Source organism: Octodon degus, unplaced genomic scaffold (assembly GCF_000260255.1).
Source record: "Octodon degus isolate 3935 unplaced genomic scaffold, OctDeg1.0 scaffold00261, whole genome shotgun sequence".
Taxonomy (NCBI): Eukaryota; Metazoa; Chordata; class Mammalia; order Rodentia; family Octodontidae; genus Octodon; species Octodon degus.
In genome coordinates this window covers 849,842-860,798 of record NW_004524837.1, presented here as the reverse complement: position 1 = coordinate 860,798, position 10,957 = coordinate 849,842, and the positions used below count along the sequence as shown (strand labels likewise).

Sequence of the window (10,957 nt, the reverse complement as noted above, 5' to 3'; positions counted from 1 at the left end):
TTGTATTAAATGGGAGACACTTAATTTGGATCACATATTTCAGAAGATTAAGCACATGGCTGGTGGGTACCATGGCAGAAACGTCCTGGTAGGAGGGCATGGATAAGAAAAGCTTACCTCCTGGCAGCCGGGAAGCTGAGAGAAGGCCCTGGAGAGAGGTGTGCCCTGCACAGGTGTGCCGCAGAGACACAGCTCCTTCACCTCAGTCCTGCCTCCCAATAATATATTTAGCTATAAGTTCACTAAAGGACCAACAGGACCAATCCACTGATGAGTGTAGTGCCCTGGTGACCCAGTCACCTTCCAACACAAGACACTTCAAGGGGCATTCAAGATCTATGCCACAACATCATCGTGTGTGTGTGTGTGTGTGTGTGTGTGTGTGTATAAGAAAAAACAAGATCAGTAGCTGCCCTTTTGCCATAAGAGGATTGTGTCCTGACAAACTTATTATAAGTAAAAAGTGCATTTAGCACATGGATAAACACATCAGAAAGTTGAGAAATCTTAAGTTGAATCACTGTAAATCCAGATGCCCCTAAAGTTACAGAAGGGTCATGTAACAGATAACCAGCTTTTCTTTTCATTTTCCTTTTCCTTCTTTTTTTTTCCTTTCAACATACTTTATTAAGACGTTTCTCACCAACTAGAGGATATCTCGTTTGCCAGTGACAAGGCACAACATAAGCACATTTTTACAGCAGGTAAATAGCAAGACAGACTCAGGCACCATAACTGACCAATCCCAGAGCTACTGATTTCTAGTACGGTACCTGCAAGCTGCAGCTCTTTAGTACTCAAAGCTCTCACTCAGAACACCAGATACAGTAACTCCTAAACGATCCCAACAAGCACACTGTGTTTCACTCCTGTGTTCTCAGATATACTGATTCAGCTCATCAAACAGCCCTCCCTGGCAACTAAAAATTAAGATTAAATATATAAAACTTTTTTGAGACAGAATTCTTAATACCAAAGCAGAATAGAATATGAATATTAACAGGTAAAGAACCAATAATTTCTTTTTTGTTTCAAATAATTTCAAATGTTCAACAAAACTTTAAAGACTTTTCTGTATAGGCAGCATACAACAACCTATTTTGTTTTATGAGAGAAATGTATGCACAGTACCCTTGATTATACCCCGGCAAATAGGGCACTTTCGTAGAGAAGGGGCACATTCCTGGCACACTACCAGGTGGCTGCAGGGAATGGATACAATAGAAACCTCCTAGTCCCTGCACACTTTACAAGTTCTCTCCTCCTGTAGCCTCCTCAGCTGTTCTTCCAGAGACAGACCTGAAACATCTTCTCTTGGAATATACTTCATATTCTTTTCCACAAATAAGTTCTCAAATAATGTAGAGTCAATTTCTTTTAGGCAGTTTTTGAAGATGCTGACAGCAGCATTTCCTTTAACTAAAATGATATCAATTAGTTCTCTTGCTTGTAGAGGTATCTGTGTTTTTTGTTTAATAATTTCATGTTCCTGTTTATTAATTACATTGGACTTTAACAGATTATCCAGGATAGGAAGTACACATGTCAAGCACTGAAAGAGCCATTCTGTTCTTCCGAATTAATGACAAGTCATCCGACGCCACCTCTTCAGCTTGTCTTTCCTTCTCCTCTTCTCGTCTTCCATCTTCAGCACTAAGAATTGCTGATACAGTATCATGAACGGTTTTGTAGTTCTCTCCAATGCTCAGGATTTTACTCTGAACTCTCTGCTTTACCAGGCTTCTGCTAAAACCCATTTCCAAAGCAGCTTTAACCACAGGTGTATTCATCATGACGGCATCTTCTGAAGAACTTTCTCCAGGTCCAAAATGTACAATTGGTGGATCAATATTTTCTTCTCCAGAAGTGGCTGAAGTTGTCAGCAGTTGCTCAAGAAGATGAGGGTATCTAGCTTGGATTTCATCTACAAATTCCTGCCCTCTCATGTGTATCAAGAATTCACACCTGGGAAACCACTTGGCATGCTCCACCCACGGGTCATCTCCAGATTCCCAACACCTGAAGCCGCCATCACAACAAAAGCATTTGACATCATCACTGCAACCAACATAGTAAAAGCCGGCACTTGCAAGCTGCTCAGGCTGAACTGGAATTGCAGATGGCCAAGACATGAATGACCACATTCGAGCTGCACGTGTCTGCATGCTCAGATTTGAAATAATAAACCTCAGAGTTTCTAGAGAATTTTCTAGCAATGGACAGTTGGGAAAATGCCTCTGGTGTTCTGACATGGCATCATCCTTCGGTTCCCAGTTACTCAGCTTTCTGCCACAGGCAAAGCAGGCGACCCTATCTCCAGGTCCTATGTAATAAAAGCCAGCTCTTGCCAACTCCAATGGTGACAAAAAGGTCAATGGCCACATCTTGTAAGTAAGCAATCTGGCTTCTTCAGTACTCATGGCATAACTGTAGGGATTAGTCCTTACCAGAGAGAAGTCTTCAACTGCTCTGGAGTTGAGAGGGTCCGGTGAAAGGCTGGAATAAAAGCCACTGAGTGGACCACTGGGTTCCAAAGGAGAAGATAATGAATGTGGCCCGCTGTTTATCACTGTGGGGTAACTCTTAGAGAAGGACTGCAGGCTCGTGGAAGTCAGGTTCTGAGCAAAGCTGCAGATGGGGTACAGCTGTTTATGCTTTTCGATCGGACTGTCTCCCCATTTCCAGTTATCCAGCGTCAGCCCGCAAGAGAAGCACTTGACTCGGTCGTTCACACCAGTGTAGTAGAAGCCAGCGCGAGCGAGGCTCCTTTCCGAGACAGGTACGCCACTGGGAAAAGCCGAGTACCGACTTGGCAAAACTGCACTCTCTTCCATTATGTTCTTAATTCTTTTATAGGAAGACTTTGGACAACTTTTTGGGAGGTAGTTTTGTGCATGAGTGTGTGACAGTACTTTTTTCATGGCTAAAACTTTCACGCAAAATTTCTCATCTCTTTACATTGGATTTCTACCATAAAAAGGGATCAAATGACAGACTCCTACTTATGCAGAATTCACTACAACTTCTTTACTGGACTTATACCTGAGTGTCATTTGGGTACGATGAATCTCTTGCCTAAACTACCATGATTCCACTCAGCACTCTGGGATGACTACACCAACTTTTAGGCAACCCAGGTACCATTTGCTCATAATTTGGTGTAATAACTAATCTAAAGACCTGAAAACTTTTGTTTACTTCTACACATATTACAACTTTTTCGAAAAGTTTATATTCTTAACATTTTAAGCAACTATAGAATATTTAAATTATGCCTTGAACATGCTTTCGGTTATAAGCTATGAAGCCTGGCTATCAGGTCAGTACTGGCTATGCCATTAGAATAAGTTTATAATGCAGGATTTTTTTCCTTTGTAAGTACTTGAATATGACATCCAAATTAATCTCATTTTATTCTAGCAAAACTAATTGCTCATACCATTTAGAGTTTAACTCAAAAGTACTTACTTAAGTTACCGCAGTTTCAGTTAATAACTTTTGGGGAAGTCAATATCCACAAGCTTTATTGAATCTGTGTTATATCAAGTGAATTTGGTTTAGTGCTTCAAACTGTTAACTCTTCTTTGAAAATTATCTACATTTGTTTCCACTTCCTAAAGTATCATTACATTGTCTTTCTTCCTAATGGTGTGTACCATTTACACCTGGTCAACTAAGGAAGGCTTTTTCTCCACAAATTAGTTAACCATAATATTTCCACAGCATACACTTTATGACATTTTAAAAATTAACCTACTTTTCAGGAACATTTAGTTGTAATACTAATCATGTTGTAATTAACGATCAACTTAACCAAAGACAGATCTTTCTTCTGTTATTAGTAACATTTAACAAATACTGTTACTACCAACAAAACTACCGCATACACATAATGTATGTAATTTACTAAACTGCTTTCTGAAAAACAAAATTACACTTCAGACTTCAAAACACATCCCTTTAGAAAGTTTTAGGGTCTCAACAGTGAGATTTATTTGTGCAGAGGAAATAGGGGAGACGAAGGTACTTCCGATTGTAAGCCGCAGCGCGGCACGGACCGGGAACGGAGACGACGCTGGAGCTCCTCCGTCGGGCCCAACACGCTCCCTCTTCCCGCAGCGTTTCCGAAACGCCCCGTCCAGTAGTCTTCCTTTTCTTTTTGTTTTTGTACCAGGAATTAAACTCCTGACCTCATGCTTGCTAGGCAGACACTCGGCCCACTATGCTGCAGCCCCAGTCCCTGTGAAAGATAAATATGTCTTAAGTTGAGCTGAGCCACCACCATTGGTCAGGGACCTATGATAATATGAGGCTCAGTAAGGACCTGGATGATATCTGTCTACAGTGTCAGACTTGAACCTGTTCCCCGTGGGTAAGGAGGGACTAATACACTTGCCCTATTCAGGAATAATATTTATTGGTGCTCTAAAACTGTTTTTAGTATTAGCATATATTGCTTTTAACTGAATTATTTATAACTATGGTCCCTATCCAAATATCACCATACCACTACCTGGTTTTATAAATAAATTTAATTTCACTGGAGCACAGCCTTGCCAATTCATTTGTGAAGTACCTATTACTAGTACTTTGCTGCAACAGCACAATTTTTATCCTTACAGCACAAAATATGTTATATAAGGCATGAAATGTTTACTATCTGGCTTGACGAAAATTCTTGATTGTTTGCATTTATGCAGGTTATCAATGGGTTTGTGTTTAAATCTACTATCTTGCTGCCTGTTTTGACTTTATTCCATCTGTTATTTGTATTTTCCTCTCTTTTCCTGTCTTTCTTAAAAAATGTATTTAGTACAGGGTCTATAGGGTGTACAGGGTCTCACTATGTAGATCAAACTCGTAGTGATTCTCCAGATTTCAGCCTCCCAAGTGCTGGCATTACAGGCGCACGCCACCATGCTCAGTCTCCATTGCCATCTCAGCGTGCCCTGGGGTCAGGGCTGGTGTGGCATGCCAGGGACCAAACCCCAGCCCTGTGCTCTGTCTAAACAGGCGCTTTAGTCTGCTGAGCTACCTGGCCAGCCCATCCTGTCTTCTTTTACAGTGAATATGTTAAAATAATTAAGTGCCACTGCCACAACCGGCTTCTTAGCTCTATGTTTTCCTGAATACGACTAGAATTTCTGTGGAAGTTGTACATCTCAAGTCCATCGAACTCAACCTTGTGCACACTGGGAGAAGCTTAGGACCAGCTCTTGTCCCCACTGCCTGCTCTTTTACCTCTGTTGTGCCACATTTCACTTTGTTAAAAGTTGTTCACCTCTATGTACACTTATTATTCTTATTTTGAACAATCAATATCTTTAAATCCCATTGAAAATAATTTCACATTATCTAACCTTTTAGTTTTCTAAATTGAAGACTAAGAATAGCCATAAGAATCTCCCAGTAAGACCTTTAATGATAAATATTGATGAAATTTCAAATTCAAAATCCACAAATGAAAATCACATGTCTGTAATACCCAGGCCCTTGCTGGATCTTCTCACACAACGTGCCTTGTAACCCTTGTCCTAGGAGCTCAGAGGTACCCAGAGTTCCCAGATCAGGACGTGAGCACGCCTGACGTCACTCTCCCAAGATACTGATACTCGGTGAAGTTGACTATCAGTTTCAACAATTCCCATATGTTTGCTGTAAGAATTGAATGTTCAGTGAATAAGTGTGAGGGATCCAGGATTTTTCTCTACTTTCAAGCTAAAACATCAGCCTGCTGTACTCCTGGAAGCTAGTGAGGACCAAGAGCAGTTTTTTACTCATGGCACCTGCAGTTGTCAAATTATTTCTGCTACAGAGACAGACTATCTGAAATGTTGATTACTGACATCTTGTTGAAATCTGTCTTAAGGGAAAGATTCCGATGAGTCAGGTATTTCATTTTATCTCTGGATTTGTTACAGTTGTTGGCATCCGTAAAACTTACTTCTTCCTGATTAAAATTTGTTTATATGTTTGCTTTGGCAAAGCTGGGGATAGAACCTAGGGCCTTCTGCAGGCTGGGTACATACTCAGACCCTGTTGTTTGCCGAACCGGGGGTTGAACTCAGGCCCTTGTGCTTGCCAGGCAAGTGTGTATTCTCCTGAGCTATCTCCGCAGCCTCTCAGACCCTTCTTAATTAAAGCTCAGTTTGGATTCTCTTTTTACAAGCCATCACTCAAGCTGTTAGGACCCAGGCCTTAGAAATGCTGGGACTTGCAGGAGGCCATGCAGCTGGTGAGAGAGTGAGCTGCTGAAAGCCTAGGCTCCTTGACTTGGTCTTGTTCCCTGTCTTGCTCTGATACTTTACATCCCTTTTGTGTGTGCCTGTGAGAGATAATTTATTGTCATCCGATAGCAATGTTCACTGGGATCTCATCCCATCCAAGGTGTAGTAGAGTATCATTCACCATCAGATATCAAATCAAGGAAGACAGCTAACCTGCAAATCCTAGATTTTTAAAAAACTTAAATATCCAACCTAGTGTCTACGGTGACAAGCTTACTATGACAAGAGCTGAATCTTCCTTCCGCATCCTTTATTCCCAGATATGTTCATAGTGTCCATCTGTGGAAAACAGACCTGCTTTTTCAGGTGTGTATGAAGTACAGCTCAAGGATTTTAAGTAATTTAGGAAATAAATGGTATCACCGTGTGCTCTGCCTTTGTGGCCTTTCTCCTGAGGACAGCTGGGGAGCCTTGTGTGGCAGATAGGCTCTCGGCAGTTGCCTAACATGTAATTCAGCTCATCGAGACCATTTAAGTTTAGGGTGATAATTGCAAATTAAAATATTCTCACACCTCAAACAAAACTCTGAAGTTTAAATTATACTATGCTTTTTAAAGAAAATGTAACAAGCTGTACGTCTGAAGCCATTTTTGTAGCACCTCCTATTACCCAAGCTCTTAATTTTCCCTGAGTACATGGAAAGTCTTCAGAGACTTCCCTTGAGATCACTGGACTCGTGCACCTCTCGGTAGAGCTGCCAGCCTGGGCCAGCCTGGGCCACCCTCCCCGGCTCTTGTGGCTAGAGACCACATTACCACATGCTCCCTGTGTGAAGAGAAGTTCTCTTTCTTTCCTTGTGGATAATCTGGTGGGGATATTAAGGTGTAAAGTAAAAGGAACACACACACACACACACACACACACACACACACACAATTGAACTTCCTGCTGCAGAACAACCATGGTTAACATAAAATACGTTAGAGAAACTTGTTCTTTTTAGTGAAAATAGGAGAGGGAGGTAGACGAGGATGTGCCCTTAGTCTCTTTCTGGACTGAAGTGAGGAGCAACATCTGGTTGTTTTATTTTCTTATTGGAGTTTAAGTAACTGCATTTGTCTGGAGACATCTGGGGAAGTGGCATGGGAAACCCTGGCTTGGGCCTTAGTCCTTAGCAGTGCCAGGAGGTACAGAAGATACTGAGAAAGTTAGTGCTCAGATAACGCAGCCTGTCTGCATTACTACCACCGCCCTTCTCCAAGATCACACGTGCCCACCACTTGCTCTATATGATGTGCGCTTGCAGATATTTCTGCTCTGTGAAGTCAATTAGAGGGAAGAGGGTACCCGTCCCCGAGCTCTGGTTTTTGGACCCTTGAGATGTTGTCATGTGGCTTTGAGCTATGATTGCAAGGTCAGGTATGACTGGCACCTGGCCAAGAGAAGCATTCCAGAAGGGCCAGGGAGCCCTGTGTACCATGAGTACCTTGGGACACGGGGGAGGCTGGGAAATATTGCACAGATACTCATGGTAAAAACTGCAAGCCAGTGACTTGCTGGCTACCACCCATACTGGCCGGCACATAAGAGTCCCTGGAAAACTTTGGAAGCTACGGCCGTTCCAGGTGTGGCTCTTGTATGTCTATTGTGGCAGAAAGGTCTCTATTTGGTGTGGACACCATAAGAACTGGCTTTAAGAGTGCTTCTCACAGTGTGAGCCTCAGACCTGCTGCTCTTGGGAGAAGACCCACAAATCTCCAGGTCCCCTTTACTGTGACATGCTCCTGTGAATGTTCTAACTCAGTGTCCTGGGAACAGCTACTCTGAGTGGTCATGGAACCATTGGCCTCCTGCTTCCATCCAGATGGGCTCTGTGGCCAGGCTTGCTCTTGGGCCAGGCCAGACTTAATCTGCAGCTGACATACATCTTGGCTTCCCTCCTCTCCCCTCTTGCCTCGCAGCTTCCTCTGGCAGCCTCTCATTAATCCTGTCTATAGGAACTGGGAGCATGAGGTATAGGTTGTAGAACCTATACCTGGGAGCTGGTTGGAGCTGCAGCCTCCCACTACTTACAAACCTTGCAGGTCCCCAGGTGACCCCACTGTATCTTGGCTGAAGAGGAGCAGGACTGGGAGACTGAGCTCAGAAGTACCAGAGGCATAGCACCTCTCAGCACAGGTGCACACGGCCAGGTGCTGGTGGTCACAGATCTCCTGGGATCCCACCACCACCAGCCTAGTTCTCTATGAGTGAGCTCCTTTTAAGTAAAATAGGTGTTTAAAAGCAACTGTAATAGCAACAGCTCTTCATTGGCAGCCAGAAGCATGTCGTGGAAAGAAAGGCCACTTCGTATAGCAGATGGCAGGCAGGGAAGAGCCTACTGTCTTGGGGTGTGAATATTTTAGAACTTATATTGAGGGATAGGGAAAATATGGAAAAATTGATGCAAGTAGCGATTTAACTAAATGCCTGCAAAATACATTATACCTGCCAGTTGTCTGCAATTTAAATAAATCCATATATATTTAATTGCAATTACTAGTGAATTTTGAATCTGCTTGGTTGGAGCTTGTGGCCTTAGCTACTAAGCATGTCTGAAGATATGAGATACTAACATAGTTCTGGGAAGAGCAGCCCCAGGGCCTGCTTTGTAGTCAGGAGGGAGAGGTCACTTGTCCCTCCTCCCTGGCTTCACCCTGTGAAAATCCCCAGACAGGAGGATACAAGAGCTGGGTGCAAAGTGCTCAGGGAGGGCAGCAAGAGCCAAGAGAGGCTTCACTTGTCACTGCTCTGTAGATTTTACGGGGACAAGCACAGGGCAGGGAGCTGTGTGGTATGGAGCCTTCTCTGTACACCAGCTTCTGTTTGGTTCTGTTGCTTCAGGCTGCCAGCCTGGTGTGTCCCTTCTTTTCATTAAGTCCCACTGTCAGGGTCACCCACAAGAGTCCAGGATGGTTGCTACAAAGCCTGCCCCATTTGAAGTGTACAGCAACAGGCCCACCGCGCAGGCCCTGGGGTAGTAACTCAGACTACTTAACTTCACTTATTTCCTTTTATAAAAAGTCAGTTTATTAACTTTATTTTAACTTTGTTGAAGTAAATTTTGATGTCCAGGAACAGACCCCAATAAAATGCAGAGTCTGGTTAGTTTTGACAAATGCATGTAGCAGAGCAGCTACCAGCATAATTCAATTATGAGATATTCCCATAGCCCTAAAACATTCCTTAGCAATCGGCTCTTTATGATAGCAGGAATTTATCTGCTTCCAGGAGTTGGGCTGTTTTTCTCTAAAATTTCAGAGAAATGTAGGCATACACTTGGTACTTAGCTATGTCAGGCTGAATGCATGTGCATAATGGGTTGCCTCTAGGTTCGATTTGACACTTGTGACCACTACACGTTTGTGGTATTTCTGTGGTGGGATACGTTATCAGTGGTACTGCACCCGAGAGTTGCATTGTGTGTAGTGAGTACCCTTCTGGTGCCCAATGTCTGGGAGTTCTCAGTGGGTCTGTCTGTGCTATTGCTAGTTGATCAAAACTGAGTGTAAGGATCTACTCTATAAGCTATTTCGGATGTGTTGTTGTGTGCTCTCTGGTAGCTGTCTCATTTGGTTTCATTGTGTTGGAGGCCTATCATGGACCACACAGTACCTGAGGGTTTGTAAGTTTTCATGATGTGTGCTTTATGGATTTTCTTTCATTCCTTCCTTCCTTCCTTCCTTCCTTCCTTCCTTCCTTCCTTCCTTCCTTCCCTCCTTCCAGAGTTTTGTTCTGTAATTCCTGTTGGCCTTGAACTCACTGTGTACCCTAGGCTAGCTTTGAACGTGTGGAATTCCTCTTGCCTCAGCCTCTGGAGTGCTGGGGTTTTAGGCATAAATATGCTGTTGATAGCTGGGAAGCATTTAGTTTCTGTTTGAAATTGAGTAAATTTGTCTTGATCCGGAATTTTTGCTATATATATCCCTGAATTTTCTAACATTAATACTACAGATAATTGTAGGGGTTTTCTTAGGTGTATTTTCCAGTGTGTGGTAGTTCCGATAGGCTGTATGGAGGTGTATTAAACTCCTTAAACACTGAATAATGTAGCGTCACTTTTGTTGGGACAAAGTCATGTTTTCTAAATTTTTGTGGATCACAGTTGGTGTTGGTTTACAGAGTGTTCTGATTGGGAATTGCATCAGGGCTTCACATGAATTGTGTTTATAATGTTTTGTGCAGAAACTCTGGTGAAGTGTCTGTTTGGGTCTTTTGTTCATTTTTGAATCTGGTTATTTTCTTTTTGCTGAGTTTTAAGCATTCTTTGCATAGGTATTATAGTATCCCTTCATCAGATACTCTTTTTTCAATTTTTTCCTAGTCCATGGCCTATTTTCTCATTTTCTTAACATTGACTTTCACAGTATACTTCTAATTTTGGTTAGGTCAAGCTTGTCAATTTCCCCATTCCTTTCATGAATTATGCCTTTGGTATTGTAGCTACAATTTCACTTCTCCACTCGTTTAGAGGTTTTATGTTTTACATTTAAATCCATGATCCTTTTTGAGTCAATTTTGTGGTAGGTGAAAGGCTAGTATTTTTACTTTTTTTTTTTTTTTTTTGAGTATAGGTATCCAAATTTCCAGTACTGGTTTTCTTTCTTTCTTTCTTTCTTTCTTTCTTTCTTTCTTTCTTTCTTTCTTTCTTTCTTTCTTTCTTTCTTCTTTCTTTCTTTCTTTCTTTCTT

The 10,957-nt window shown here is 42.3% G+C and overlaps 1 pseudogene; it reads right to left on the bottom strand.

Annotated features, from left to right (window-relative positions):
- Positions 1-669: 669 nt before the first annotated feature.
- On the bottom strand, positions 670-2,896 carry LOC101581263 (annotated as a pseudogene).
- Between the last annotated feature and the right edge of the window lie 8,061 nt (positions 2,897-10,957).